General features: G+C 45.1%; 1 long non-coding RNA gene across 2 annotated transcripts in view; it reads right to left on the bottom strand.

Annotated features, from left to right (window-relative positions):
* Positions 1–15,548: 15,548 nt before the first annotated feature.
* LOC135300864 (uncharacterized) overlaps positions 15,549–24,225 on the bottom strand; it is a 55,193-nt gene continuing 46,516 nt past the window's right edge. For both annotated transcript variants that reach the window (XR_010362626.1, XR_010362625.1), the window contains one exon: positions 15,549–16,663. This is a non-coding gene — a long non-coding RNA (uncharacterized LOC135300864). The remainder of the gene's footprint in view (positions 16,664–24,225) is intronic.

Below are 24,225 nucleotides of genomic sequence, written 5' to 3'. Positions count from 1 at the left end.
CCAACTCATAGACTCATAGAATCCCAAAGGTTGCTCCTTGAACAGTAAATCTAGTGCAAGAAACTACTTTACCAGAAATACTGAAACAATGAATTTAGAAGACATGATAGAGGTCTACAGGATGTGATTTTTTTTGAATGAAGAAACATACCTACAGGCTATAAGATTTCATGTGAATAAACATATGAAATGCTGTCTGCTTGTGAAAAAGATCTTTAAATATTAAAGCAGTTACAGAGAAGGGCATTTATTTAGAAATGTACTAGAAAGCATAACTAAAATAGCAGAGGTAAAGTAAATACCAGTAAGTAATTGTTCCCCTTCATTAAGATTTATATCTGTGTATTCTGTAGCTGATCCTGGCCAGTCATCTGTGTTGTTTTATGAACATTTGCACAGCCAGGAGACAAACATTAAAGTTACAAAGAAGGCCAGTGAATTGAGAACTCACCTTTCTGTTCCTAATAGCCTATTGAACCCGTATTTGCCCCAGTTTGAGCATGTTTCTACATTCAATCTGGAATGACTCCCCACCTTCACAGGGAAGAATCTTTTCCTCATATCCAGTCCAAACCTCCTCTCTGTCAGTGTGAAGCCATTGCTCCTTGTCCTGTCACTCCAGGCCCTTGTCAAGGGTCTCTCTCCATCTTTCCTGTGGGCTCTCTTCAGGCACTGGAAGGCCACAATGAGGTCACCCCAAAGCCTTCTCCTCTCCAGGCTAAACAATCCCAATTATCCCAACCATTCCTTGTAGCAAGGAGCTCCATTCTTCTGACCATATTGATGAGACCCTGGCACAGGTTGCCCAGAGAAGCTGTGGCTGCCCCATCCCTGGAAGTGTCCAAGGCCAGGCTGGATGGGGCTCTGAACAAGCTGGATGGTTGTAGGTGTCCCTGCCCCTGGCACAAGATGATTTTTTAGATCCCTTCCAACCGAGGCCATTCTATGATCCTATGACTGTTGAGTTCAGTAGACAAACTGACCCTCTGCACCCTAAAGGGCTCCATGACAGACCTGAGACCATAGAGGGGGCACAGGAGACTTGAGAAACCTGGGCTGTATCCTCCTAGATGGCTCAGCTCCCTGCATGGGCATTTTGCTAATCCTGTATTTCTCAGCAGGAGCAGGAAGCTGGCATGATTTGTGCCAGCAGTTGTGCTGTATTTTCCACCACCAACAGTCCTCAGAGAGATCATGCACAATGAATTCAGTGATTTTGTCCAACACAGCTTCTCTGTGCTTTATCTAGTAAAGCCCAACATGAAACCCTTTAAATAAGGGTTTGTAAGATACAGGAGTAGCAATAAAAAATATCAGATAATGAAATTCCTCTCAAGAACAGGAAAAGTTTCATGGAGAAGAACACTCTGCATTGGAGGTTCACACAGATCACCCTCATTTGCCAGAGTATAGCAAGTGAATTCATTTCAGTTCATGATGTGTTAAAACAGGGAGATCTAATTAAAGCTCTATTTGGATGGAGAAACAGTACCAACAGCAGGGAAAAGGGGAAGGATTGCTTTACTCCATGGCTATCATCTCAACAGAAGCAGGAGACAGATTTCCCAGGTTGTAGGTCAGTTCCTTTGGAAATATCACCTTCTGTTTCCTGCCACCGGTGGACCGGTAAGAGCAGTCAGGAATCCACAGGAACATCCAGCTGGAATGGTTAGGAAAGAACACAACAGCCACAAAATGAGTATTGGAGGCAGAGGGAACCAAGCTTCTTTTAATATCTGGTAATGGACATTGAACTCCTGCACATTCACTGTGGGAGTCCAGAGATCTCCCACGCAGCAAACACAGACTTTCCCTTCGCTGCCATCAGCTGCTTAGACTTGTACTTATGGCAGGAGCTGCTGAGTGCCACTGACAGAATGGAAAACTGTGTTAAAGAAAACATCGACACCAAAATTACTGCTCCTGGATTCTGTGGAAGTAAATCTCTGAAATTAGACTGATGTTTTTCTCTGTAACTGGGTAAAAAAGTGCTGCCACCCATATAGCAGGTGGGGTGTAGGATTTCTGTAATCTCTGTCTAGCCAGATTTTAGGTTCCTTGCAAGGGCCTTGGAATTGGTTCCTCTTATCAGGTGGTGAAGGAATTTTCCTCAATGGATTTGGATTTCTTTGTGAACAGAAAGGTAGGGAACAGAATTAGCAGCCAAGGCAAGTAAAAGAGACTACGTCTAATAATTTGCAAGAGTTATTGTCAATATCTGTGTATGTGATGGGTTTTTTCACCAGTTCTTCATGCTGCTTTCTGTGATTTATCTCATCACTTGAATTCTTTTCTATTTACTTGCCTAGTGTTTTCTTCCAACTACTCTCAAAAATTTTGAATATCCAGTATTGGTACAGTTCTCTGTCCCTAGAAACCACCAAGAGGAACTTTAATTTACTAATGTCAGGGAGTCAAGACCTTCCTCAAACTGCCTTACTACATGCAAACTGGGGAGGGGTGGAAGGGTGCCTACTTCCTTGCTCTGTTGGAAACAGCATCCAGCCTGATTGCCATCAGGTCCTATTTCCAGGCACAGCTGATGGTCTCCAGCTGAAGTTTCAGAGACTCACATTTTCAATCAAAGTATAAATCAGCTGGTAGACTCTTACTCTGAGTGCTGGGGGATTTATTTGTGTGCTTCAGGTTGCAGCAGCATCAAACCTGAATTTGGAAGTCCCAGCTGAGCTCCAGCTGTTATGGTGGTGCTTAAAACTCATCTATCTGATTCAATGTCCTCAATCAGCCCGAAAATTCTTTTGTAAAATAAATTATTTCCAGGTTTTGCTTTCCCACTGAGGATATTATTTAGGATTATATTTCCCCAAGTATGTTAGCATGCATTTTTCAGGCTGAATCCTGTTTTATTTTCGGCCCACATTTCAAATGCCTGTGTGTTATTTCTCTGTCATCTTTCATTTACAGTTCTTCATCTCATATGTATATTTTCTTAAACTTTAGTTTGTATATAAATGGATTTAAAACATTACTGCACACCTTCCCAAGTTTAGCATGTTCTTGGCAAACATTCCTGTTTGTAGGCACAGAATCCAAGAAGATAAATTTACAAGAGACCTGAAGAGGTCTCCTGGTCTATTCCCCTGCTCCACCATAGCATCAGCACCACCTACATTGTTCCTAGCAAGCATTAGCCTGGTCTTTGCTTAGAATTCTCCAAAATTAAAAATTCCATTATTTCTCTAGACAATTTATTCTGAAAATGCGTTGCAGTGTTTAGTTCAGCTTTCTCCTGAAAGATTTAAAATGGCTGAAGAATTACTTTGATTCCTTGTCTGAAGCAGTTTTTATTCCAGTGTCTTCCTTCAGGCTGAACCTAAAGTCTGTGTTTCTGACTAATTATCAGTGAGGGTGGAAACCAGGAATATTTCCCATTCCTTTACAGCCTCATTATTGCTTTTTGTTGTTGTTGTTCCGTTTCCTCAGTTTAACTTAAGAGCTGTCCATAACAGAAAGTCCTCAAGGAAACACTGAGACTTGCCATTTAAAATCTTTCACAGCACATCAACTGCAATAAGTAATAGCCACACAAAGGCTTCTTGGGAAACATTTTACACAAAACTCATAGTGAGAGCAGATTCTAAGAAATCTCAGTTATGTTTGGCAGTGTAGTAGTTATAGGTCCATTCTTGGATTTTTATTTTAAAGCAGCAGTTCAGTGCTGGTAAAGGGAGTCAGCCCAATCAGCACAGCGACTCCAGCCTGCAGCTCCCTGGATCTTTTGGGAAACAGAATGGGGTCTACATCTCATTGTTCCTCCAGACCCCTCAGTGGGAGCAAGTATGGACTGATAAATTCATCATTATTGCCTTCATGCCTTTTCTTCCCTGGTCTTCTGACCCCAGACCACTGTGAAGAATGAAAAATATTTTGTGTCTGCAGCCATTGGTCACTAAACATGTTACTGCAACCATCTTTTTGCTTAATGTGACCTCTGAGTAGTCACTGGTTTGTAGCAACTTTTGGTAATTATGGGCCTCAACTGGATCTCATCCAGTCCCTCACAGACCAATTCAACACTCAGAGAAACAGAGAAATCTTTCCATTGACTTGAAAATGCATTAGCTTGGGCCTCTCCATGGACTTCACCTTCTATCACAGTATTTTGAGCCTCTCAGCTGTTACTTGCAACCTTCTAGAGTCTATCACTTAGCCAAAAGTACAGCTAAAGACTTCCTCTCAAAATGCCTGAAAAATGCATTTTAATTTTATTCTAATCCATAATTGTTTCACACTAGTGTGTTGCTGAAGACAGCCAGGCCCCAGACAACCAGAAGGTTTTAGCAGGATTACATTAGCACAGGTTGAAGATGACCCCTGGAGGGCTAATAAATGCTGGCAGAGTGGTGTGCTGGGGATATGGTGGTGCTGGATCCTTAAGAGAGATTCCACTGCCTTAAACCAATTGTTTTACAGGTTCAGATTACTTTTTAGGAGGTTTTTTAGGAGTTCATGAATGGGGAATTGAGGTTAGCAGAGGGCTGGTGAGGGGCAGAATGGTTTCCCTGCTCACTTCTTTCTGTGTTTAAACCATTTCAAATCTCCCTCTGGACAGTGTGGAACAGCAGGCAGCAGCTGATATTGGAATGACCATGTTCTGTCTGTGCTCTTCTGCTGTTTTTAAACTCCCTTTTCTCACTTTTTTTTTCATTTCAGGCCATTCTTTTCCCCCTGTCTTTTCTGCTCCTTCACATTCTTTCACCCATATCTCTTTTCATGCCCATCTGCACTCTTCCACCAGCTTATTTGGTTGGTTTGTGTAAGTTATTTACGTGTTATTATTTCAACTGCAGTAGCAGCAACAGGCCTGAAATGAGCTCCAATTGTGCAGTTCAAATGTACAGCAAGAGGCCGTCATCACCCTCTGAGTTTATACTATGAATGGGCAAGAAAACAGAAGCAAATTGAGTTCCCCAGGTGTCCTGGCTTGTAAAATAAGCATGTATTCTTTTTTGCCATCTGTTGGGGGTTAGGCAGTTTTTTCTTATCTCTTTCAAGAACAATGACACTGCCAGGAAGACAATGTCCTGCTAATGGGCTATTGAATTACTCACTGTGGCTGGTAAGATTAGTTACATCATCCCATTGGGAGATGCTCCACCCAGAGGGAGGAGCCAAGCATCCCTGCCACCATAAAACAAGCACTTCTGAGACCACAGACAGCCTTCTTCGCTGGATTTCCGAGAGGAATCGGGAACTGAGGCCCAGCTGCTCCTTCGCCGCATTTTCGGAAGGGATCTACACCCTTCTGCAGATCGCCGCTCCAGGAGGAGCAGCCACCATTTGGCTGGACTGCTATCAGCACCCTGACTTCTCAGGGTGCCAGGTTTTTCTCACTCTGCCAGTGGTTGTTTTGCTTGTGTTAAATTACATTGTTATTTAGTTTTTTTTTCTTCCAGTAAAGAACTGTTATTCCCGTTTCCCATATCTTTGCCTGAGAGCCTTTTTTAATTCTGAAGTTGTGATAATTCGGAGGGAGGGGGTTTACCTTCTCCATTTCACAGGAGGCTTTTGCCTTCCTTCACAGGCTCCTGTCTTTTCAACCCAAGACAGATTTTGGCGCCCAACGTGGGGCTCGAGGGCATTGAGAAAAAAAAAAAGGGGATTAACAGTTCTTAGGTAGCTTAATTTGTAAGTACCACCATGTGGTCTAGTTTTCCCTGGTTTGGGTGGCATGTGGTCGCAAGTGTATACTTCCCATTTACAGGCCCTTATCTAAATATGGGTCCTATAACTAAGGCCACTGTGTCTGTTATCAAGTTTGTCCTCTGGGTGAAGGATTCATGGATCTTTAATTTCCTCTGGATGGCAGGTACATGGATTCAGAGCTATCACACACTAACTGCATGTTTTTGGAGTTACTTTAATAATGGTACCTACTGTGAGGAAATGACACGGGGGGAAACTTTCTCCCAACCTTTTAACCATCTTTTTGGGTCTGCACCACCAGTTTTCGAAGGGTTAAGATCCACTCTAAGTGCTAATGATATCATACAATGGGTGGTGTAATGATATCATACAATGGGTGGTGTTGCTGATATGCCTGTTATGTTTAGCACTCAGAGATAAGAGAAGATTAACCTGGATAACTACCCTGACACCTACACCAGAGACTAGGGGTGCTGCTGCAGAGCCTGACACTACCCCAGAGACTGGAGATGCTGCTGCTCCAGAGCCTGACCCTGCCCCACAGCCTGCCTCAGAAACGAACCACCCAGATTGGGTGAGGGTGCTGGTTAAGGAGATGCAGGAGATGCAAGAGATGCTGAAGGAGTGCATTTCACCAGCTGGTGAGAAGCCTGCCTTTTGCCTTGAAGAGGGACAGTCTAATAGTACAGCTGTGGAACCCACAAATGTTACAACTGTCCAGGTTCCAACTGAACCACAAAGGCAGTCACAGCCAGCAGCAGTTGCCCCGGTAGAAACAAGGAGGTCTAAGATGAAAGCAGAGCACCCAGATAGAGATAGGAATGGAGGAACCTCACAACCCACAGGGGAGCCAGAAGTTGCGATCATCACCGAGTCCCTGACGTACGAAAGTCTCCGTAATCTGCACAAAGACATTGTGCGACGAGGGCGTGAGGCTTATACTACCTGGCTACTCCGGGTCTGGGACCTTATGGGTACAGGCGTGCAGCTGGACGGTGGTGAGGCAAGGAACTTGGGACCCTTAACCCAGGACTCAGGTATGAATCAGATTTTTGTAAGGGAGCCAGGATCCCTTTCTCTCTGGGAGCGGCTTTTAATGAGTGTCAGAGAGAGGTTTGTCCACAGGGAGAGAATGCAGGAGCACCACCATAGAATGCGTTGGAAGACCCTGGAGGAAGGGATCCAACAGTTAAGGGAAGTGGCAGTATTAGAGGTACTCTTTGGGAGGGATGGACAACATAATAATGACCCCGACAAGGTCAGGTGCACAGGGCAAATGCTGTGGAGTCTGGCAAATCTGGGGCCATCTCAGTACACCACTTTCATTGCAACAATTGATGCTGACACTAACCGAGAGACAGTGGGCTCTGTTGCCAACAAACTTAGGAATTATGAGAGTATGATTAATGGCCCAATGCAGGCTCATATCTCAGCTGTGATTAAGGAGTTCAAAGAAGAGATGAGGGAGGAAATGAGGAAGGTTAATGCAGCACCCGTACGAGTCACAGGCCCCAAAGTCAGAGCCCAACATTCCCCAGCTAGAGAGAGAGGGTACACCCCAAGGGCTAATCTGTGGTTCTTCCTGCGTGACCACGGGGAAGACATGGGGAGGTGGGATGGGAAACCCACTTCTGTCCTGGCAGCACGGGTCCGTCCACTCAAGGAGGGAAACTCTAACCGGGGGAGTTCCACCAAGGTGAAGGTAGCCTCAACCTCCCATGACCAAGCTTCTGGGTACGATCTGTCAGATCCCCTTGAAGGGACCTCTAGTATGTATACCCAGGAGAGGAATAATAACCAGTGTTAGAGGGGCCCTGCCTCTAGCCAGGGAGAGGCACGGGAAAACCGGATCTTCTGGACGGTGTGGATCCGATGGCCTGGCACATCAGAGCCACAAAAATACGATGCCCTAGTTGATACTGGTGCGCAGTGTACCCTGATACCATCGGGACATGTGGGGGCAGAGCCTGTTTCTATTGCTGGTGTGACAGGGGGATCACAGCAATTGAGCCTGGTGGAAGCCGAGGTGAGCCTGACTGGGAAGGAGTGGCAGAAACATCCTATAGTGACTGACCCAGGGGCCCCGTGTATTCTGGGCATAGACTTCCTCCGGAACGGCTATTACAAAGACCCAAAGGGACTCAGGTGGGCTTTTGGCATTGCTGCCGTAGAGGCAGGGGACATTAAGCAATTGAACACCTTGCCTGGACTGTCAGAAAACCCGTCTGCAGTAGGACTCCTGAGGGTGGAAGAGCAACTCGTGCCAATTGCGACCTCGACAGTGCACCGCCGGCAGTATCGGACGCATCGAGATGCCGTGATCCCCATCCACAGAATGATTCGTGAGCTGGAGAGCCAAGGGGTGGTCAGCAAAACCCACTCACCCTTCAACAGCCCCATCTGGCCTGTGCGCAAATCTGACGAAGAATGGAGATTGACTGTGGACTATCGTGCCTTGAATGATGTGACTCCACCGCTGAGCACCGCTGTACCGGATATGCTGGAACTCCAGTACGAGCTGGAGTCCAAGGCAGTGAAGTGGTATGCCACTATTGATATTGCTAATGCGTTTTTCTCCATTCCTCTGGCAGCAGAATGCAGGCCTCAGTTTGCTTTCACCTGGAGGGGCGTGCAATACACCTGGAACCGACTGCCCCAGGGGTGGAAACACAGTCCCACTATCTGCCATGGACTGATCCAGACTGCACTAGAAAAGGGTGAGGCTCCAGAACACCTGCAGTACATCGATGACATCATTGTGTGGGGGAACACAGCGGCAGAAGTGTTTGAGAAAGGTAAGAGGATCATCCAGATACTGCTAGAATCTGGCTTCGCCATCAAGAAGAGCAAAGTCAAGGGACCTGCCCAAGAAATCCAGTTCCTGGGAGTGGAATGGCAAGACGGACGGCGCCAGATTCCCACTGAAGTCATTAACAAGATCACCGCTATGTCCCCACCAACCAGCAAGAAGGAAACACAAGCTTTCCTAGGTGCCATAGGTTTTTGGAGGATGCACATTCCCGAGTATAGCCAGATTGTGAGCCCTCTTTACCTGGTTACCCGCAAAAAGAACAATTTCCACTGGGGCCCTGAGCAGCAACAAGCCTTCACCCAGATCAAGCAGGAGATCGCTCATGCTGTAGCCCTTGGCCCAGTCAGAACGGGACCAGAAGTCAAAAATGTGCTCTACTCTGCAGCCGGGAACAATGGTTTGTCCTGGAGCCTTTGGCAGAAGGTGCCTGGTGAGACTCGAGGTCGACCATTGGGATTCTGGAGCCGAAGTTTCAAAGGGTCCGAAGCCAACTACACCCCAACAGAGAAGGAAATCTTGGCTGCCTATGAAGGAGTTCAAGCCGCCTCGGAGGTGATTGGCACGGAAGCACAACTCCTCCTGGCACCCCGACTACCAGTGCTGGGGTGGATGTTCAAAGGAAAGGTTCCTACTACCCACCACGCCACCGACGCCACATGGAGCAAATGGATTGCCCTCATCACCCAGCGCGCCCGTATTGGAAACCTGAATCGCCCTGGGATTTTAGAGATGATTACGAACTGGCCAGAAGGTGAAAACTTTAGTCTCACTGACGATGAGGAGCAGGTACAAGCGACAAGAGCTGAAGAAGCTCCACCCTATAACCAACTACCAGCAGAGGAAACACGCTACGCTCTTTTCACTGACGGTTCTTGTCGCATCGTAGGGATGAACCGGAAGTGGAAAGCAGCCGTATGGAGCCCCACACGACAGGTTGCACAAGCTACCGAAGGAGAAGGTGGATCGAGCCAACTTGCTGAACTCAAGGCCGTTCAGCTGGCCCTGGGCATTGCTGAAAGGGAGAGGTGGCCAAAGCTCTACCTTTATACTGATTCATGGATGGTAGCCAATGCTCTATGGGGCTGGCTGGGAAGGTGGAGAAAAGCCAACTGGCAACGTAAAGGAAAACCAATCTGGGCTGCTGATATATGGAAAGACATTGCCTCTCGGGTGGAGAAACTAACGGTGAAAGTCCGTCATGTAGATGCCCATGTCCCCAAAAGTCGGGCTAATGAGGAACACCGAAACAACGAGCAGGTAGATCAGGCAGCGAGAATAGAAGTGTCAAAGATAGACTTAGATTGGCACCATAAGGGGGAGTTGTTCCTGGCTCGATGGGCTCACGATGCCTCGGGTCATCAGGGCAGAGATGCCACCTACAAGTGGGCACGAGACCGAGGGGTGGATCTAACCATGGACAGTATTTCTCAGGTTATCCACGACTGTGAGACATGTGCTGCCATCAAACAGGCCAAGCGGGTGAAGCCCCTGTGGTATGGGGGGCGGTGGTCCAAGTGCAAGTATGGGGAGGCCTGGCAGATTGACTACATCACACTGCCCCAGACGCGCCAAGGCAAGCGCTACGTGCTGACCATGGTGGAAGCCACCACTGGATGGCTAGAGACCTACCCTGTACCTCATGCCACTGCCCGGAACACCATCTTAGGCCTGGAAAAGCAAGTCCTATGGAGACATGGCACACCTGAAAGGATTGAATCTGACAACGGCACCCATTTCAAGAACGGCCTTATCAACACCTGGGCCAGAGAACATGGTATCGAATGGATATATCATATCCCCTATCATGCTTCAGCTGCTGGCAAAGTTGAACGGTGCAATGGACTCCTTAAGACTACCCTGAAGGCACTTGGTGGGGGAACATTTAGAAACTGGGAAAATAACCTGGCAAAAGCAACCTGGATGGTCAACACCCGAGGGTCCATCAATCGAGCTGGCCCTGCCCAGTCTGAACCCTTGCACACAATAGATAGAGATAAAGTCCCTGTGGTACATATGAAGGGTATTTTAGGGAAAGTTGTCTGGATTAATCCCACCTCAGGCAGAGACAAACCCATCCGTGGGATTGTTTTTGCTCAAGGACCTGGTTACACTTGGTGGGTAATGCAGAAAGATGGGGAAACCCGTTGTGTACCACAGGGAAACCTGGTCTTAAGTGAAAACTGAGTATAGGATTTCATTGTGACACAGATGGAAATAGAATAAGGGGTGGATAATGTCCTGGCTTGTAAAATAAGCATGTATTCTATTTTGCCATCTGTTGGGGGTTAGGCAGTTTTTCTTATCTCTTTCAGGAACAATGACACTGCCCGGAAGACAATGTCCTGCTAATGGGCTATATAATGTCCTGGCTTGTAAAATAAGCATGTATTCTTTTTTGCCATCTGTTGGGGGTTAGGCAGTTTTTTCTTATCTCTTTCAAGAACAATGACACTGCCAGGAAGACAATGTCCTGCTGATGGGCTATTGAATTACTCACTGTGGCTGGTAAGATTAGTTACATCATCCCATTGGGAGATGCTCCACCCAGAGGGAGGAGCCAAGCATCCCTGCCACCATAAAACAAGCACTTCTGAGACCACAGACAGCCTTCTTCGCTGGATTTCCGAGAGGAATCGGGAACTGAGGCCCAGCTGCTCCTTCGCCGCATTTTCGGAAGGGATCTACACCCTTCTGCAGATCGCCGCTCCAGGAGGAGCAGCCACCATTTGGCTGGACTGCTATCAGCACCCTGACTTCTCAGGGTGCCAGGTTTTTCTCACTCTGCCAGTGGTTGTTTTGCTTGTGTTAAATTACATTGTTATTTAGTTTTTTTTTCTTCCAGTAAAGAACTGTTATTCCCGTTTCCCATATCTTTGCCTGAGAGCCTTTTTTAATTCTGAAGTTGTGATAATTCGGAGGGAGGGGGTTTACCTTCTCCATTTCACAGGAGGCTTTTGCCTTCCTTCACAGGCTCCTGTCTTTTCAACCCAAGACACCAGGTCCTGCAGCAGTTCAGTCGTGGAGCGGGAGTTAGTGCTGAAGTCTGTAAGCCTGGTCTCCTGAGTCTCAGCCTAGTTCCTGTCTATCTGTCACCACTCTTCCTCTTTTGTGTGTGAAAGTGCATGATTTGTTCCTGGTAGTCTTGATCATCTGTCCATGCTGGAGCAATGTGGGGAATGTTGGTGGTTTTGTGCTGTTTTTATGGTGGTTTTCCTAGAGTTTTGTCCCCAAAGTTGAGACACCTTCCAGTATTCGCATACAAAAATATTATGCTGTGAATGCTCCAAAGTCCTACAAGCATTCAGCAGTGTATGGAGGAACAGAGCTGGAATAGTTTCTGCTCCTGAAGATGTGTCAGAGCTCCTCTGTGCAAGGCATAGGACAGAGGGATAAGCAGGAATAACACAGCCAAGGCTATTTACATACATTGGATTCAAACTTCAGAGCAGACAATCTAAGCTCTTGTTACAATTAGTCTTGTGGATAGAAAGCCACTGAGCCTGCCCTGCTTAATGCTGCTTCTCACCTCACAATACAGGTTTAACACCAGCTATTCCTCCACTTGGGAATTGACACATTTCTAGAAGGAATTGTTTCAGAGCTGTTTCCCTTTGAGAATGGGGATGAAATTATCTTGTTAACTGCTTTCTCCTTTGCCAGCTCAGCTTTTGGTGGAAAATCTGCAAATTTACTTCCAAGAGCTCATATGTGTCATAAGTAGGGAGGTCCATGCAAAAAAAGTACCCCCAGAAGATTAATCCTGAGAGATTTGCCCATTTCCCCCTTCCTTTTTCCTAGATATTCTCCCCACTATATTCAAACATTGATTTAACCACTCCAATAGTCACCAGGTTAAAAAAAGCCTGTATTTTCAGTCACTTGAACAAGTGCTTGTAGATTTTTTTTCCCAGCCTTGTGGTAAGAAATCTGAATTTCTAATCACTAACTTTGTCAAAGTCAGTCTGGGACATATTAGGAGAGAAAGAAAGCAAAACAAAGACAAACCCCAAACCCAGGACACAAGCTCACCCGAGAGGCAAACAGAAGGCGTAAAATTAAGAAAGAATTTGTGCGGACAGCCTCCTCTCCACAGAAAATTCTGAGCCTGGAAACATTTTGACAAGCCAAGTGCTGGAGTTGCATGATTTATAGCTGCTACTTTTAGTAGATTTATTTTGTGGGTCTCTTCCAAGATTATCTCCAGTTCCATGGTTTTGTATCCTGATGCAGGGTGCATTTTGCACTTTAATTGTCTATGTGCTGGAGATGTTCATTAGCCTTTCAGAGGGATATTCCATAGCTGTAAGCCTTTTAAATCACATACAATGTGTTTCTTATTTCCCTATGGCATTCTGCTTGCATCTGCTTGGTATGTGGGACGTCCAGGCTAGCCGCATTTCAGTGGCCCGTTTGTCTCCCAGGGATGGAGCACGTGGCCGATAATACAGGGACATGCAAGCATTCATGGTGCTTTTCTTTCAAAAGCACGTGCCCGGTGTCTAATACAGTCAATACTTTTAGGGACAAAAACAAGACAGGATTGTCCCCTTTGCCCAAGAAGGCAGAAAAAAACTGAAGCATTTGCACTTGTGGAAAATTTGCATTTAAAATTCATAGAAAACAGGCTAGAAATTCATCCTCCTAAGGAAAGGATGAGGATTCATAAAGAATGTTGATTATGTTTGTGAGTTTATTTGCTAGCAAAAACCCTGAATATGTCTCAGAGGCTATGGAATCACTGCATTGCTGCTTTATAAAAAATCCTTTAGTGAGGGCTTCGGCAGACATGCAGGGTGAAGCCTGAGGAATGCTGAAAGAATATCTGAGGGAGAAATCCTCCTGCTCCTCCTTTTTTTTTCTTTTCTGCACTCATTGCAAATGAGCAAGGAGAAAAGCCCAGGACATGGGCTGGGATTCCTTAAATTCCACAAACACCATGCAGCTGCCTAAGTGCCCTTGCCTCTCCCAAGTGTTTTCCCACAGGTCACTAAGCATCCGAACATCTGCTGCTGGATAGATGTACTTCCCTCCTCTCCCTGGCCAGGGTGAGTGCACTGAACCCTGGTTAAGCTCTGTTAGTCTCTGCAGGAGCTCTCCGTGTAGTTCAGCTGCAGAGTTGAGTCTAATCCATGTTTTCAGAGCACACTTCCTACTAGGTGAGACTCCCCACAGAGGAGGAGTTTCTTTCCTTGCCTCCTGCTGGGCACTTGTATAAAGTAGTTTACATCCAGAGTAGTTAAAATCTCTCTTCAGCCCAAGCACGTGTGTTCCAAAGCAGGTGGTGAATACACAGGACACCAGCTTCAGAAAAGAAGAATTTCTGGGTGCCTTCCTCAGTCAAGAACTCTGATTTCCATTGAATACATTGGGAATATTAAAAAGCTGAGAAGCCTGTCATGGATCTAGAATGGAAAGCATCCCTACTGGAGTGGTATTCCTGCTAGAAGAACTCCAGAGAGTTATTGGGACAGCTGTTCTCCCTGTCTTCCCTTTTCAGCAGTTCCCAGTTCTATGTAAAAGGCATGTTGGGTGTATATTCTGCTGTTTCCAAAATGAAGATATTTAGGGAGACAGAGACTCAGCTCTATTAAGCCATCGTACTTAATAAAAATTGGGATTGTCAGTTCGTATTCACTAAGGAACTGCCATGCCTTTTAGCCTTTTTACTGCTTATTAGTCTTATTCAAAGATCAAAAAATCTCCATATCATGCTTTTTAACTAAGAAAACTGCAGTGTTTTAGTAACTCAGAACCTTAACAAGACATAACTGCTCCCATTTTGTTTCCCCGCTTAAAATTTTGCAGGGCCTGACGGAGCAGGAGGAGCCATCAAATGGGCTCAGTATCCCCTTTCACAAATAAAGCGTGTACAAAGTGTGTCAGCATTTCAACTGGGGCCCTTCTCCTGAAGGCCTTTAATTAGTGCAGAATGCAGACTTCAGTTCTTTTGCCAGGGTAGATGAAAATGATTTTGGAAGACAGCCCAGACAGAGGAATTTGTCATAGGTTAGAACTGTTCCAACTCTAAGAACCAAGTGTACAGCTTATGCAAATCACTTTGCTAAACACAGATTCTGTGTTAATTTTTAAAGGCTTTTTCTTTGACTAGCAACAAGAGCTCACTTGCCAGATCTTGTCTGAAATCAAAAAGAAGTGATTCCTTCTCTACACCCAGAAAAAAAAAAGTTTCTAGTCTAAAACATGCTGAGAAAGAGCTGGCATGTAAGAATAAGGCAAATGTTCATAGGAACTAGAAATGGAAAAGTTGGATGACATCACCACTCCATCTGCCCAGAGCCCTCGGATTCCTCAGGACAATGTGCTCCACAGTCCATTGGGGATGAGGCTGGATGAAGCACTGAGCAGTGTCTCAGAGTGAACTGAAGAAATGGGCCTGAAAATGGAATGTCAGACTATTTTCCTAAGAACTGGCAGGTGCTGCCACTGTTGCCCCCAACAGCCCTATTCAGAGTGCAATGTGCAGGTAGGTCTGGCACCTGCTTCAAATTACTAGTGCCAAATTACATCAACTGTTATCAAGTTTTTTTGGTGCTTTAAAATCTGCCAAACCAACATTTGAAAAACTAACAACATCAACAAGATAGCAAAGCTTGTCTGGGAATTGCCCAGTTTCAAGTTTTCCAAATGTGAGTGCATGCTTATACCACAGATGAAATTCAGCTTCAAAAGAAGACCTCATATACCATGTTCAAGCATACCACTATTATACCTCCCTTTAGGAGCTCCTGAAAATGCTCCAAAATGGCAATTCTCTGCAGGGATTGGGCATCACCAGTGTTCAGCTCAGTACAGGGAATCAGAGAGACTTGCAACATTGTAACTTGCAATAGAAAGTTTCTGCTCATCTGGTGTGCAATCAGAGGTCAGTGACTTTGTCACCCTAGAGTGATGCTCATTTGATTAATTTTGGTCTGATGTTTCCAGTGCTCCATCTTAAAAACTGCTTTTTGAACCCTGAAGTTGGGTAATTTCATTTTGGATCCATAGAAAAAAAGACATCACCCTCTCCTTGGTGAAGCAGGACATTCAAACGGGAAGCTGTCTTCAAAATATAAGTTTTATTGTGTGAATCACCTATCATAAGGATTTAAATATCTCTTAATTTATGACAAGACATAAAATACAGAGTAAAGATAGCTAGTAAAATTTTAAAATTACTAAGAAATGTATACGTTATGATGTTTGGGTGTTAAAGCTTTGACAATTCCATGTGATTATATTATATATAGATAGTATGTATAAGTATACAAAATATATGTAATGCACAAAAGTATTATACATACTATATATTTTATGCATATTTTATATGCATATTCTTGTATGCATTTTTAATAACTATTTCAAAATTATGAGGGATATGACACAAACATAAATGGTACTTTAGACATTCTCCTAGTTTTACATTCCCAACAATCTTGTGAATCTAATTTCTGAAGTAATTCCTAGATTTATTGACTACAATAATTTCCAGTTACAAGGTTATATTCAAGACTGAAAATGTTATAAAAGCATCTTTGCCAATTTGAGTCTCTGTTCCTGTGGTTTGCAGCTTATTAAAATCTTGCTCTACAGAAAAAGAGTTTGGTTATATTGTCACAGACTGATCCCTGTTTCCTGAATCTTACACAAATTAAGGAACTGCTTCAGTCTTTCATTGAGGCTGTTTTTCATCTCAGTCTTGGCCATTTAAACTCAGTGCCCTCCTTCACAAGTAAAATCCATTTCTACGGGATCTGGGCAATAGGACTGAAGTCGATAGAATCATAGATTCATAGAACCACAGGATTGTTTGTGTTGAAAGGGGTCCTCCAAAGGTCATGTAGTCCAATCCCCCTGCAGTGAACAGAGACATCTTCAACAGATCAGGTAGTCCAGAGCCTCCTCCAACCTGCACTTAAGTATTTCCAGGGATGGGCATCAGTCACCTCTTTGAACAACCTGTTCTAGTGTTTCACCACCCTCACCATAAAAAACTGTCTTGCTTATATCTAGTTTACCTTCTGAGTTTACCTTCTTTCAGTTTAAAACCTTGTCCTACTACCTTTTTTAATCTGCTTAGTCTCAGCACCAACCTGTACAGAAGACTTTTTAGTTGCCTTCCCAAACCCAGGCAGGACCCAGGACTGCAGGGAATTGCTGAAGTCTGGTGAATGCAATCTCAATCTAGGAAAGGTATGGAAAAAATAAAAATAATAAAAAAATTATACCCATATGAGTCAAACTGGGAATATTTGGTACGTTTATACATGCAAGGACTGAGATCCTCGCACAGGAGGAAAGGCTAAGAGAATTGGGATTGTTCAACCTGGAGAAGAGAAGGCTCCAGGGTGACCTCATTGTGGCTTTCCAGTGCCTGAAGGGAGCCCAAAGGAAAGATGGAGAGAGACTCTTGACAAGGGCCTGGAGTGACAGGACAAGGGGGAATGGCTTCACACTGACAGAGAGGAGGTTTAGATTGGATATTAGGAAGAAATTTTTCCCCGTGAAGGTGGTGAGGCCCTGGCACAGGTTGCCCAGAAAAGCTGTGGCTGCCCCAACCCTGGGAGTGTCCAAGGGCATGCTGGGCAGCGGTCTGAGCAAGCTGGGATAGTGGCAGGTGTCCCTGCCCCTGGCAGGGGGAGTTGGAATGTGGTGATCTTTAAGATCCCTTCCAACCCAAACCATTCTGTGATTCTGTGATTCTGTCTTTAGTGGTTGTAGTGACAAAAGTCCCAGCAGATGGTGCCAGCACTTCGCTCAGTGAAAGAAATTAAACAAAATTCTAAAACAAGGCACTGAGTGTTCATCAAAGAGAAAGTGGATAAAGGCTTTAGGCTTTGTGGTCTGTCTGGTTCAGCGGAAGCCATGCAGTGATGACATTGGTGGATATAATGGCAGGGTAAAACAAGAAAGATACATTCTTTTAAAATATTTAAATAAGTTCAGAAAGATGTTTGGGTTTGGGCTGTCTTTAAAACAGTTGTTTTTTTTTTTTTAATCCACAGAATTATGCTCAGGAAACTGCTGAGTTCAGTGAAAGGAGATGACTTACCTTGCTTTGAAGCAGAGATATTGCTACTGAAAGTAGGATTGTCACCACAAGCAGTGTGCCATAAACACATCAAGGCTTAGGCAGAAGAAAAATGTCATTGGTTGAGGTTAAACTTAGACTTAACTGTGAGAAAAAAAAAGAGTGGGTTTAAAGTTGATACTTTTACACTAGAAGCTGGTGAGTATTTAAAGCTCTATTAAGTAACAGTGTTTAACTATTGCAGGGGTTTATTTTTTTGTTTTTTGTCAAGTCCAACTCCAGCAAAACTTCAGAGGTACCACTTTTATGCTCTTGTAAAGGCAGTAGGAGGATAATGCCTTTAATCACATTTAACCACAACTCTGCAATGAGGCTTTAGAGGAATGTTACATTATTTTCTCTGCTTCCATGGTGTTTTCTACCAGAAGGGTTAAGTATGTCATTTTTTTCTGCTCCATACTCAGATCAGCATAGATCTGAAACAGAACCTCCAGTTACATCAGTGAGACCACAGTTTGTCCCAAGTTCCTCTTAGAGTGCCATGTGAACTTGCCCCATCCCTTGCTTCACATAAACCATTTCAGCTGATTGAACTTACAGGCATGTCAGTCAAAGAAAACATAGGTACTGACTGCTGCTGGAGACTAAAAAATCCCCCAAAGTACACCAGTTGTGCCTTTTGCAAAGGAAACATGTTGGCCAGAGAATAAGCTGCATTCCCAGTAGGATCTTTGAAACTGACACAAAGCATTTCTAGAAATTATGCATGTTTCTTTCGATAGCAATTCAATGCATTTCTCTCTCTCTCTCTCCCACCTGCCCGAATCTTTAGCTTCAGTTTGCCAGAGTGGCTGAGAACAGTGGCTGACACCCTTCCCCAGACATATAAATGTAAGGAAAACCCCAAGGCCTGATTGTATCTGTCATTTGTACCACCAGTTGTGGGCTGCGAAGGCTGAAAACAATTGTCCCCCCTCCTGTGCCAGGACCGCGCAGTTATTGTTGTTCCCGCTGTTTTGTCCTGCGGCGGTGACCCTGGAATCCCCAGCACGGAGCGTGGAGAGACAGGGAGCAAAACCCAGGGCAAACCGTGAACCGCTTCCAAAGGGGTTCAGTAGATGAACAAGAGGGGGATGATATTTGTTGTTTCCATTCTGCAGTCAGAGAAGAAAGAGCTGGGTCAGTGACACCAAAGGAAGCCTGAAAACCTCTGGCTTGTAGGTCCCAGCCAGCTCTTGTGATCAAAGGTATTGCTGGTTTCTCCCAAAACATCTCCTGCCTCTTCCATCGATGGCTTCTGCTCCCACTTAGCACTTCCCAAGGCCTCAGGCCTGGTAGGCAAAGAGTACAAAGTCACAAAATCATGGAATCATAGAATAGCAGAATCACAGAATCATGGAATTACAGAATCTCAAAATGGTTTGGGTTGGAAGGGATCTTAAAGATCACCACATTCCAACTCCCCCTGCCAGGGGCAGGGACACCTGCCACTACCCCAGCTTGCTCAGACCGCCACCCAGCCTGCCCTTGGACACTCCCAGGGTTGGGGCAGCCACAGCTTTTCTGGGCAACCTGTGCCAGGGCCTCACCACATTCACAGGGAAGAATTTCTTCCTGATATCCAATCTAAACCTCCTCTCTGTCAGTGTGAAGCCATTCCCCCTTGTCCTGTCACTCCAGGCCCTCCATCTTTCCTTTGGGCTCCCTTCAGGCACTGGAAAGCCACAATGAGGTCACCCTGGAGCCTTCTCTTCTCCAGGCTGAACAATTCAATTTCTCTCAGCTCTCCTTACAGCAGAGCTGCCCCATCCCTCTGACCAGTCTGGTCTCCCTCCCCAGGACTTGCTCCAGAATCCATGCATTGTACTCCTTGCCTTGCTCATGACTGCACTCTCCATGGCTGGGGTTGAAGCATTTCTGCCCTGCCCCATGACCACTCACATTTGTGCCTCCATCTCTACTCTGGTCTCATTTTTCCACATTTAAACTGTACCTTCCCCCTTTATCTCATTTTCTTCTCTGCTCTTTTCAACTTTCTGCCTTGCATATATCTGATACTTTTATTAGTCTTTTGTATTTTCTATTTCTGATCTATACGCAGTTTAATTCCTATTATGACTATTTGGTTCCTATAAAAAGCGAAGTTTATTGTTGGGACTGATCCAAATCTGGAAGGAAAATATCATTGCTTTTTTTTTCCTCCCCACCAAAATTTGAGGTTTCACATTCAGCTCTCTGAGTGGGTGAGGGTTTTGCTATTTTCAGAAACATTTCAGTCAAAATCTCCTGTTCTTTTGTCAAACAGAATGTGAAATAGTGCTGAAAGTTTTCACTGAAGTTCTGAGTTCCAGCCAACTCTGTCCTATTGCTGCAGCTCTACAATAATGTCACTTTGTGGCCATGTCCTAATAAACAGCTTCCAGTATGGGGGGAAAGCAGCCTATTCTCATTAAAAGGATTGCTTACCCTGCAGAGTCCATCTCACACAATAATAAGACACCTAAAAGAAATCAGGAAGATACCCCAGATTCAAGAGACCCAAATTTTGAAGGGCATTTCAAATTTGTCAACAGAGAGAAAAGGCTCTTCACAAGCAGAGTTTATTTTGCTTCCTGTCATGGCCATCTTTGCACAGATAGCACAAGAAAACACTGATATGTCAACTTGAAAGATGAAGTAGGACTTCTAAAAGGTACCAACAGCAAAAGCAACATGAGTTCAGAGTGGTTTCATAGCTCCTACCATGGGTTAAACCTGTATTTTCTGCTGTATTCCTATTCTTGCTTCATGACAGGGTGGCTGAGATGCCCAGAAAATGGGGAAGACATCTCCCAAGACATGGCAAGATCACTTGGGGGTGTACCACGGTTGGCTCAGGAGGGTTTTGTTTCCTCCTGGCTGTACCTCCCTGAACTATGTTGCAGTTCTCACTTCCATGGTTCAGAAATGCATATCCAGTGTGGCAGCATACAGGATGCTGTTTCTGGTAAACACCAACACACAGGCATTGCACAGTGTATCATTTGAGAACATGTGTTCCTATTCACCCTGTTTCCAAGTCCAGAAGAAGTGAGGACCTTGCTTATATCTGGTGTAATACCACGTTAACACCAGATATTAAGGTAAGGAGTGACAGGCATGTGAAGTATGATGCTCTCACTGCTTTTTCTTGTGGAAAAAAATATGGGTGTCATACTGATTACCTACATAATGCTGAGGAGATCTGACCATTGCAGCAATGAAAGACCCAGCTCAGCGCTTAAGCACTGAATTTCATGAAGGTCCTTATTTGTTTTCTGCTGGCTGGATTATTTTTCCAGACCACTGGATCGCTCTGCCAAATGAAGGGACTCAAACCACACCACCGAGGTGTCCAAAACAGAGACAACAAGTGCACAGTCCCACTATTCCTGTGTATAGAGAAATGGCTGGAAGGGACACAAACCCAGTGGCTGTCATTGTCATGCGAGGCTCTCTCTGGGCACAGCAACATCCCAGCTCTGCATTCTGCACGCAGCTCTTGGGGCAGCTGCTCACAACAATGAGGCCTCTATTCCTTCTGGCCCAGGCAGGGAAACAGAAGCATGGTGAAAACATAAGCTGCTCAGACAAGATTAAATGCAGCCCATGTAATGATGAATCCCACGAGAAGCATTTAGGTTTCCAGTCTCGGGTCTGTGCCCTACTGCCTCGAGTAGATGCCTCTCTGGGATTCCAGAGCTCACCTCCACCTCTATCTCCATTTGTGTTTTCATCATTGCCAGGACAGACATGGAAATGCTGGAGTCCTATTTGAGCTCAGCTAGCAGAACTTCCTTAGTAAATCTGTAAGCAGATTTGCAGCTGAATGCAAAGACAACATTTTCACCATTACTATTGTGAAAGAAGTCTCCAGGACAAACTCCAGTACAGATACCAGAGCTCTGCCAGTTCATACCATCTAACTATGCTTTCTTCTACATGAGGAGACAAAGATATTTAGATATTTTCACAAATAATCAGAGAGTCAGGAGGAAAAATTTCCACCAAGGTAAAAATTTTCAGAGTATTTGATATTCCAGCTTTTGTACAGAAACAATTAACAAGCAAATACATGTTGTATGTCTGATCCTGGAAAATTCTGTCCCAGATCAGCACAGCACTGTGATTAACTGGATGGGTTGCATTGCATAGTCTGTCTTGTAACAGTTGGAAGAACAGTCTTTTCCCTTGACAATGCCTGAGTGTCAGGTTCAGGGAGCCGGTGTAGATTTGGTGGCCATGCCTTCTCCCCTGACTGAGATTAGCCACCATCTGGTAGTGCTTCAGAGAAGAACCTTTCCCCATTGTCACTTCCTTTGTCTGATGGTCTGTAACATCTGACCTCTGCTTCACAGGTCGTGGCCTTCACCTCCCTTCTTTCCAACAGGAGTAACGACAGCAGGGTTAAGTTTATATGATACCTCTGGTAAGTGCTACTTCTGAGCACTGGGCTTTCGCAGCACTCCTCCTTTCTTTGATGCTAAAGTTTCTGATTTGACCTCTGTGCAACATTAAATCAGTCTGCCCTATCTGCCACCAATCTGGCTCCTTGGTTGCAGGGCTCTGCACTCCTGTTTCTCTCTTCTGGCTCATGGTCTGTGGAAAGCTTGTGAGGTGTGTGCCAGCTGTCTTTGCAAAGGTAAACATTTTTTTTTCTTTTCCCATAATCAGAGACTTAAATTGTCTCTCTCATTCAATTATATAGCTCTTATTCTTGTTCCATGGTGGAGTAAAGGTCCACCAACAATCAAAGCAATCTCACTCCAAAGTGCTTCCTTTCTGATGTCAAACAGAAGACATTTTACATTTTCCTTTATTAAAGGACTGAGTTCCATGGCAAGATTCCTATGAGCTGCTGTGAGAAGAAGATTCCATGTTAAGTGATTTCCTTAAATTAATGCACAATGTTGTGGCAAGACAAGTATGGAGCCCTAAATTCCTGAATGTTGAATCCTGTGCCACACCACTAACAAGAAGAGCACTGAGGGCTTCAGTGATAAAAGGACATTGTGGTCTTTCTTCATCATTCTTCCTACCACTGTGGAGTGTTTTCCCATTTTCCCATTCTCATTCCCTGAGAGATTGAGGCTGACAAGGAAGTGAATTTACATTCCATATAAATCACAAACTTGACAACTTTGGAAGTAAACCTTCAGCCACACACAAGAGGCTTAGACATGGAAACAGAAATGCAAATGTTCCTTGCATGAACGTGACGATTCCTGGGCTTGGGAAGGAAGGTCTCTGTACAATAACAGTTTTACTTTCCCTGAACATTCAGACACGTTTTTGAAGAATTTGCACAAATGCTGGTGCTCTGGTCTCCTGGAAATCAGCTCAGGTCAGATACTTGATTACTTTTAGATCCCCCAACTGCCATGTGAGTGTCAAGAAGAGCTGCTGAATGTATGGGCAGGTCGGTGATGTACCTGGTAGTATCTTGTGTAAGTCCCACAGCCAGTCCCTGCCACTGCCTGGGACCACAAACCAAAAGCACCTTTGGTTCACAAGCTCTGCAAGCACGTGGCTTCACAGCATGACCAGCATCAAGGATGTGATTGCATGGGGGCAGCTGAACAATCTGAAGCCCTTGCTCCAGGAAGAGGCAAGGAAGGATAGGTGAGAGCAACCATTCCCAGGTCACCCTGGTAACAAGTCACAGGCCCAGCCAGACTTGCCTCAGTCCATGATGGAATAGGGACCCTCAGTCATCCCTTTGGTACCTCTGTGTCTGATTGTGCCCCAGGGCACCTCTTCCCTGCCTCTCCAAGGTGTGGTTTGCTGTGATGTTTTCTGGCACATACATATTTTGGTGTGCAGTTCCTGGCTGGGAAAGGCTGGAAACTCCTGAGGTACGATTCACCTCAACGACGCACTTCAGACATAGGGCCAGACAGTGCCATCACTGTGATCAGGGGCTGCTTTGGGTGCAGTTTCATTTATAGGTGCTTTTCAGTCTGATTCCTCTAACATACTTATGGAAGTGCCACACAGGCAATTTAGAAAAGGGTTGTCACCACTACTATTTATCCAGAAAGGCCTGGAGTGACGGGACAAGGGGGAATGGCTTCAAACTGACAGAGTAGGTTTCGGTTGGGTATTAGGAAGAAATTCCTCCTGAGGGTGGTGAGGCCCTGGCACAGGTTGCCCAGAGAAGCTGTGGCTGCCCCATCTCTGGAAGTGTCCAAGGCCAGGCTGGATGGGACTCTGGGATAGTGGCAGGGGATAAGTGGCATCCCCCAGGGAGGGGATTGGAATAAGGGGAACTTTAAGGTCCCTTCCAGATCAAACCATTCTATAATTCTCTTGGAGTACCTTTTGCATCTCATTCTCCCATCTCTGGGGGATCTGGGCTGGAATGCTGCTGCTCCCCTTTTGTGGGGAGGGGTGAACCTCCTTCAGGCATCCTTTTATATTTTGGAAAATGTCTGCCAATAATTGCTGAAGCCACTTTAAAAATTTTTAAAGTCTTAACATAAAACTCTTTCCAGTATTTCAATGGCCATGCAATTAAGTTTTGGGGGAAAGGAGAAAAGAAAATAAAGACTATGATTCTGTCCTGGATATTTTGAAATACCACTAGGCCTCATCCCTGGCAGTGTTCAAGACCAGGCTGGATGGGGCTCTGAGCAACCTTTTCTAGTGGAGGGTGTCCCTGCCCACGGCAGGTGTCTGAGTTCTCTTCCCAGCCAGG

The sequence above is a fragment of the Passer domesticus genome, chromosome 5 (assembly GCF_036417665.1).
Source record: "Passer domesticus isolate bPasDom1 chromosome 5, bPasDom1.hap1, whole genome shotgun sequence".
NCBI classification, from domain to species: Eukaryota; Metazoa; Chordata; class Aves; order Passeriformes; family Passeridae; genus Passer; species Passer domesticus.
Note: the sequence above shows the minus strand (reverse complement) of the source record. Positions and strands in the feature narration are given on the sequence as shown.